This window comes from Delphinus delphis, chromosome 10 (assembly GCF_949987515.2).
Source record: "Delphinus delphis chromosome 10, mDelDel1.2, whole genome shotgun sequence".
NCBI lineage: Eukaryota > Metazoa > Chordata > Mammalia > Artiodactyla > Delphinidae > Delphinus > Delphinus delphis.
Window position 1 is genome coordinate 54,191,354 of NC_082692.2, and position 8,046 is coordinate 54,199,399.

Below are 8,046 nucleotides of genomic sequence, written 5' to 3' on the forward strand. Positions count from 1 at the left end.
TTGTTTCACTTAGCATCATGTCCTCAAGATTCATCCATATTATAGCATGCATCAGAATTCTTTTCAGTTTTTAAGACAGACAAATATTCCATTGTATGTATATACAGCATTTTGTTTATCCATTTATCCATTGATTGACACTTGGGTAGCTTCAGCTTCTTTGCTACTGCAAATAGTGATGCTCTGGACATGAGTGTGCAAATATCTCTTTGAGATTTTGCTTTCAATTCTTTTGGATATAGAAGTGAAATTGCTGAATCATATGATAGTTCTCTTTTTAAATTTTTGACGAAACTCCATACTGTTTTCCATAGTGGTTGCACAATTTTTTATTCCCATCAACAGTATATAAGAGTTCCAGTTTTTCTACATCCTCACCAACACTGGTTATTTCCTGTTTTTTGTTGTTTTTTTAATGTAGCTATTCTAATAGGTGTGAAGTAATATCTCATTTTTGTTTTAATTTGTATTTCCCTAATGATGAGTGATGTTGAGCATCTTTTCATGATTTTTGGTCATTTGTACATCATCTGTGGAGAAATGTCTATTCAAGCCCTTTGCCCATTTAAAAAAATATGGACTACTTCATGAATGTTCATGTCATTCTCACACATCATCTATGCTACTCTTCTTTTTTGTTTTTCCAATTTTAATACATCTGCTGCCAAAGCAAGCACCTAAGTTGTTGATTCTTAATGAGAATTTTCAGTGTTTCATTAACATATTTTCCTCTTCTCAACAAACTACCATCCCCTCCATTATTCACCTACTCCCAACATTTTCTCCATGAAAATGTAGAAGAAAATTTGTGTATATTCTTTTTTTTTTTTTTTTTTTTTTTTTTGCGATACGCGGGCCTCTCACTGTTGTGGCCTCTCCCGTTGCGGAGCACAGGCTCCGGACGCGCAGGCTCAGGGGCCACGGCTCACGGGCCCAGCCGCTCCGCTGCATGTGGGATCTTCCCGGACCGGGGCACGAACCCGTGTCCCCTGCATCGGCAGGCGGACTCTCAACCACTGCGCCACGAGGGAAGCCCAATTTGTGTATATTCTTAAAACTTATTTCTTGCTCATGTTCAAGTCATCAGAACTCTTCATTTCTTTATTCCACTGGTAGTCTTTAAGTTGTTTTTTTGTTTTGTTTTGTACTTGTTCGTGTCACTAGGTTTGGGGAGAGGAAAATTTTAAGGTCTAGCTTAACTCCATCACCTTAAACGGCCTGATCAAGGTGAAGATGAATAGGGAGCAGTATTTCAACCTGGTATCTAAAGGGGGGACATAAATCTTGTTCTTTGTGTTTTTTTTCATTTTAATCAGAAGTTCTTAATTTTTTCAACATTGATGTAAAAATCATTTATGCTTACACTGCAACCAACATAAATCATTAACACAAAAGAATACTAAGCAACCTTAGTCAATATCACTTCCTTCTATGAAGCTCAGTGGGAATGAAAGAATACAATTTATCAACAATCAGACGTGTCACAGACATTTAGCCAGGACCTCTTCCCAGCGTTTACTTTCCTCCACAATGGCCTTTATGGTTTTAGGACAAATCAAGTCCTTCCCATCCCAAGAACTTAGCCCACCTTGTTCCTTGTCATCATTTCATCCTTTTCACTGAGGTCTTAGCTTAATGCCATCTCCTCGGAGGGACCTTCTTGATACCTAACTCGATGGTGCTGCCTTCTGACACTCCCTTTCTACCACTGCATCCACTTTATTTTCTTCACAGCACAAATCACTTTCTGGACTTTTAATTACTTACATGTTTGCTTATTTATTGTTACCCACCACCACCACCACCCATTCAAATATATGTCCTATAATTGCCATGGCCTGTTTCTCAGTGCCTGAAACAGTGCCTGATTAATAGCATATGTTGAATAAATATATGTTGAATGAGTACACGGTGACAGTGTCAGTCAACAAACTTTTCTTTTTTTCTGTAAAAGGCCAGATAGTAAATATTTCAGGCTTTGCAGGCCATATGGGGTCTGTTGTAACTGCTCAACTCTGCCACAGTAGTACAAAAGCAGTCATAGGCAATACACCAATTAATAAGCATGATTATGTTGCAATGCTATTTTATTTGTGGAAACAGAGGATGAGCTGGATTTGGCCTCTGTATCAAAGTGTGCTGACTGCTGGAGTAGGTCATTTGTTGACAACTCTGGTGTCAGAGCATACTTAGATGTTGATTCAGATGCTAGTGTTTGCCAAAAGAATTATTAGTAATCATGAAGAGCCAAAGATAAAATTGGATTTACTTTAAAAATATAGACAATAATTTAAATAAACATTAAGAGGAATACTAGCATTAAAGATAACATGTTGGTGGAAGGAAATGTTTGAAATCATCTTTAGTGTCCGGCGGTGGTCCTCACACTTGAGTGTACATCATTAGAATCAGCAGTGATTGCTGCACTGCACTCACAGAGTTACTGATATAGTCAGTCTGGGGTGGTGGCTAAGAATTTGTGTTTCTGTTTAGTGCTAGGTAATGCTGATGCTGGTGGGATAGGGGCTGGAAAGTGGAGAGGAGATATGTGTTAATAAGTGGTTGAGATGATTTAGGTGAGACATTAAGGCCTGCATCATGGTAGGGGCTGTGGGAATCATAAGGGCACAAATGAAAGGGAATTGTGCAGAAGAGTAGAATAAATAGGGATTAAAGATCAATTGTGTATACAGATAAGGGAAAAATAGGAACCATATGAATATAACATTGTTAGCTGGGGAAACTAGGTAAATGATTAATGAAATAAGGAATTTGAATAGTAGGTTTGAAGGAAAGATCATAAGTTCCTATTTTGATATGCTGTGTTTGTGGTACCTATATCATCCATGTGGAGATGCCTAGGAGGCTTTTGGAAATATGGGTGAAGCTCAGGAATGAAATCTAGGACCACAAAATATACTTTTGGTAGCAATCAGCAAATGAATGGTCACTGAACCCACAGAATAAGATGAAATAGTCCTTAGGGAATGTGTAGAACAAGAAGAGAGAAAGTCTCAGGAATTCTAAACTATGCCAGGCTAACTGCATTTTCTTTAACAGAAGTACTAGACTGTAATCTTACAGCTGCACTTGATTAGGCACGGCATTTGACAGTATATTTCCTGATACTATATTGGATAAAATGAACCACTCACTTTGACAATGTATGGCATTAATACATGGTTTCAAGAAGGAAGATAAAAGATGCTGACAAAAGAGCAGAGCAAGTGGAGGATGACTAATGGTGTACGAGCAGTCTCTCCCCTCATCTGCATCCCATTGATATTGATATGCCAGGATGGATAAATTGATGCTTTTTAAAACAAACTGGAGGAAATATGCTGAATGAGAGAATATTCATGATGAGGTGAAGTGAAAGGTTAAACCTTATGTTACCAGGAGAATTTTCAAAAAACAAATAAGTCTAGGTCTTCATTAAAAAAAAAAAAAGATAACAAAAAAGAAGATAAGAAAGGAGGAAGAGTAAAACAAAGAACAGTTGGCGGTAACATATATCAAGACTAAGATGGGAAGCATAAATTCAGATTTATGTAATCTTATTAAGTGTAAATGGACCAAACCTTCCAATTAAAAGGCAGAGAACTTCAGACGGGATTAAAGAAATAGAGACTGAACCCTATGCTGTCAATGTGGTAAGTTGAAAACAAAAGGATAGAAAAAGATACGACACGCACATTATAACAGTAAGAAACATATTAGACAAAGAAGACTTTAGAACAAGAGTTGTTATCCAAAAATAAGGTGAGACATTCTATGGTGATAAAAAGAGCAGTTTACCAGAAAGATATACTAATATTAAATGTGAGCATACCTAGTAAGAGAGCCTCAATATACATATGGCAAAAACATTTCAGCCTCACAGGGAGAAATAGAAAAATCCACAAACCCGATATCTCTGGCTTGTGCTGGTATCTCTGAGACGATGGATTTCAGAGGGATGAAAGAAGCTAAAACCTGGATCCACCTGCTACTTAAACCAACTGCTGCTGCCAGGTTGCAGAGCTGTTGCTGATGTGTTGCTTACAGGAACCATAAGGCAACCAAGGAGCTAATCTCTACTTCTTCTGCCTAGCGCCCTTACTGGCACACAACAGCAGGAAGCCACCTTAGAAGGAAAAATATAATTGTTGATTCCCAGCCCCAACATCAGAGAGGACTCTAGAGGATGGGTGGGTTTTAAACTGAACAACAGTAGTTTAATAAGTGGCACAATGCTTTCTGGTCTATTACTTTTATGGATATCCTTGTATTTTGCCCCAGTTCTGGTAACTGGGAACTAATAATAGTGACTAACATTATTACACAGGGCATTTGCAATTAAAAAAATCAATGACTTCTCAAATGAAATTCCATGAGTCCAGATCTCTAATTGGTAACATGATTAGGACTGTGGTTACACTAGAAAGAGGCTCTTGCATTGCTTTTGCCAGAGATGACAGTTGGCTTGGAAAAGCTAAAATGTGTGATTACTCATCATCTCATTCAAGGTAACATCTTCTGCTGTTTGACTTGAATTCTGCTCACCTCAGGAGCTAGTTTTGTCCAAATGTCCAATTTCTACTTCACTCCTGAACAGTGTAGTTGCTGGGGAAAGTTCCATATCCAAGATAATTATATTTTCCAAGTATTGACAAAGTAGATAGATAGGTTCTGCTTAACAGGTGTTCCATTTATTTATTGCTGTTAAACAAACTACTTTCAAATAATAACAATTTTATTAAGTCACACGATTTTGTGGGCTGGGAATTTGGGCATGGCTCAGAGGAGCAATTCTTCTGCTCCTTGTGGTATTGAGGTATCAGTTAAACTCAGTGTTGTTTAACTGACAGTTGGGTTTGTCTGGAAGGTCCAAGATGGCTTCAGTCATATGGCTGTTGTCTTCAAGGCTGATCTCAGATGAAATTTCTCCCTATGGTGGAGTCATAGGGATTCTTCATGTTATTTCTCCCCCAGGATAATGGGACATTTTACTGGTGCTCAGGTCCCAAGAGACCAAGAGAGAAGCTACCAGTGGTCTTAAAGTTTAGACTCAGAAATGGCATAGAGTCACTTCTGCCAAAATCATTACAAAGGAAAGATTATTTCCTGTGTCTTGCATGGCGGGTGCTTTTGTAAATGAGGCACCTTGCCACATGCCTAAGCATGCAGGTAGAATTAATCAGATTAGCGTATGTTGATAAAAAGATTAATGAGGCATTCTTGAGCAAGTCAGCATTTTCAGAAACAGAAACCAAATAGAAACTAAAGCTTGGAAGCATGAAGTTCTGCTTCTCTGATAATTTCATTTCAAACAATAGGAAAAATAAGTTACATTGCCCTTGTGCCCAGACAGTTTCTCAAACAGTGTTCTAAAATTATAGCTTAATTTGGAGATTGCAAAGTTGAGCACAGCCATACGTGAAACTCCACATGGATGCAATCAGGGGAAAGACTATTCAGTCATATGTTTAGATTTTGTGCCTTTCCCTCAACAATGCAGAGAATCTGTGATCTTTTTAAGCAACAGTATACTCATAATCTAATTGGGGCTGCAAAATCTTAAGTCTTTTACCTTCTATCTAGAGTGTATCCACCACCCTCCCTTTGACTTGCAACACCCTTAACTTGTTCCTTGTATCAGCTCACTAAACCCTCCTGATGTATCCCCATCTTTCTTTTAAGAGGCATATTATTATCATTATTATTACTTTGCTTTGGTAGGAGGTGGGGAAGTAGTCTTCATTATGTAAAACATGATATACAAATCTATGTGGAGTGCTTCTAAAAGTAACACGTCTGCCAAGTTCTCTAGCAACTTTACCAGTGTATAATTAAGTATCCACTGAAACTATAGTTTATGTTTGTGTGAAGGGAGAGTGTGGAACTCAGAAATAGAAGTTGTTGTGGGGATTTTTTTCTGTATTTTTAAATTATATGTTAGGTTCTAGTTTTGACAGCTGTGACTTTTAAAGTAACAAAACTGGATTTTCAGTTCTAGTAACAGGGTGGCTGAGATGACTGGAGAAACGGTATTGATACAGGACACCTAAAAAGTCCTAGATGAAATGTATGATCTAGAGTAAAATAAGACAACCTTCAGAGGCTAGAGACTGAAAGAAAAAGCGAATTTAGAAGAGTACTGAGAATTGATTATGGCATATTTCCTGGAGCATTTGATTATCTCTGATGGCTTAGAGGTGAATATTTAAGTCTATGCTTTTGTGGTAGAGTGGACATAAAGCCTTCATTCTGTTTTCATAAGGGAACATCTCAACAGAATTTCAGTCATTTGAAATTTGCTGAAACTTGCTTTGTGGCTCAGCATATTCTTAATTTTTGTAAATGTTTTATGTGTGCTTGAAATAAATGTATTCTGCAGTTTTGAGGTGTGCTGAGCCCATCAATTACATTTATTCATGTTGCTCAACTCCAGTACATGACTTTTTTTGCATTTGTTGAGTTACTAACAGATGTATATTAATATTATTTACTATGGTCGGATGGAGAAATGCAAAGAAGTACAATGAAACTTGCAGGAATGATAGATATGTTCATCGTTGTGATTGTAGTGATGGTCTCAATTGTGTATACATAGGTTAAAACTTATCAAATGGTATATTTTTAATATGCCAAATTTCTTATATGTACACTATATCTCAGTTAAGGTCTTAGAATGAGCCATTATATTTCACCACTTAACAAAGTAAGTGGGAAAAAGCATAGTGTCATCTCAATAGATACAGAAAATCATTTGATGAAATTCATTCTTGAAAGAAGGTATTAGTGTATTAGCAGAGTAAAGTAAGTCAGAAAGAGAAGAAAAACAAATACCATATGCTAACACACATATATGAAATCTAAAAAAAAAAAAATATATATATATATATATAGTTCTGAAGAATCTAGGGGCAGGACAGAAATAAAGATGCAGACGTAGAGAATGGACTTGAGGACACGGGGAGGGGGAAGGGTAAGCTGTGACAAAGTGAGAGAGTGGCATGGACATACATACACTACCAAACGTAAAATAGATAGCTAGTGGGAAGCAGCTGCATAGCACAGGGAGATCAGCTCGGTGCTTTGTGACCACCTAGAGGGGTGGGATAGGGAGGGTGGGAGGGAGGGAGACACAAGAGGGAGGGGATATGGGGATATTTGTATACGTATAGCTGATTCACTTTGTTACACAGCAGAAAATAACACAACACTGTAACGCAATTATACTCCAATAAAGATGTTAAAAAAAAAAGGTATTAGTGTATTAGAACTTGATAGAACATTTCTTAATATATTGTAGAAAATAGTGTACATACACACACACACAAACTATGGAAATTATGATATTCCATGGTGAAATATTCAAAAACTTCCTCAGGGGCTTCCCTGGTGGCGCAGTGGTTGAGAGTCCGCCTGCCGATGCAGGGGACACGGGTTCGTGCCCCGGTCCGGGAAGATCCCACATGCCGTGGAGCGGCTAGGCCCGTGAGCCATGGCCGCTGAGCCTGCCATCCGGAGCCTGTGCTCCGCAACGGGAGAGGCCACAACAGTGAGAGGCCCGCATACCGCAAAAAAAAAAAAAAAAAAAAAAAAAAAAACTTCCTCAGTGGAATGAGAATGAGTTAAGGTCACCTTCTATTTCTACATATATTAAACACAGTACTTTTAAACCTAGATTCAGTTGAATCTATACACAAACTAGTGGTTCAGTATGTATTGACAGATAAATATAAAAGTACCTAAGTAAAGGGTCAGACAAATGTATTTCTAAGAATACTTCCAATGTCTAGCAAACTTTCTGAACTATGACTCTTGAGAGGACTATGCTTTAATGTCCTAAATCATCCATTATGTTAATGAATGAACTTCTATGCATCTAGACAGGCACTAGTTTTGCACCATTCTTAGGAGAACTTAAAAATCTGTCACTCAAATCATTTTTTGTTCTAAGGTTCAGATAAAGAATTCTGGATGAGCGAGACCAATAGAGGCCATAGTTCAAGATTCTGTTAAATTTGTGCACATGTCTTAGTACTATTTGTCTGGGTA

The 8,046-nt window shown here is 37.7% G+C and overlaps 1 non-coding gene across 1 annotated transcript; it reads right to left on the reverse strand.

Annotated features, from left to right (window-relative positions):
- Nucleotides 1-569: 569 nt before the first annotated feature.
- Nucleotides 570-673, reverse strand: LOC132432985 (U6 spliceosomal RNA). Its single transcript, XR_009521039.1, has one exon. It is a non-coding gene; the product is annotated as a U6 spliceosomal RNA (small nuclear RNA).
- Nucleotides 674-8,046: the final 7,373 nt, after the last annotated feature.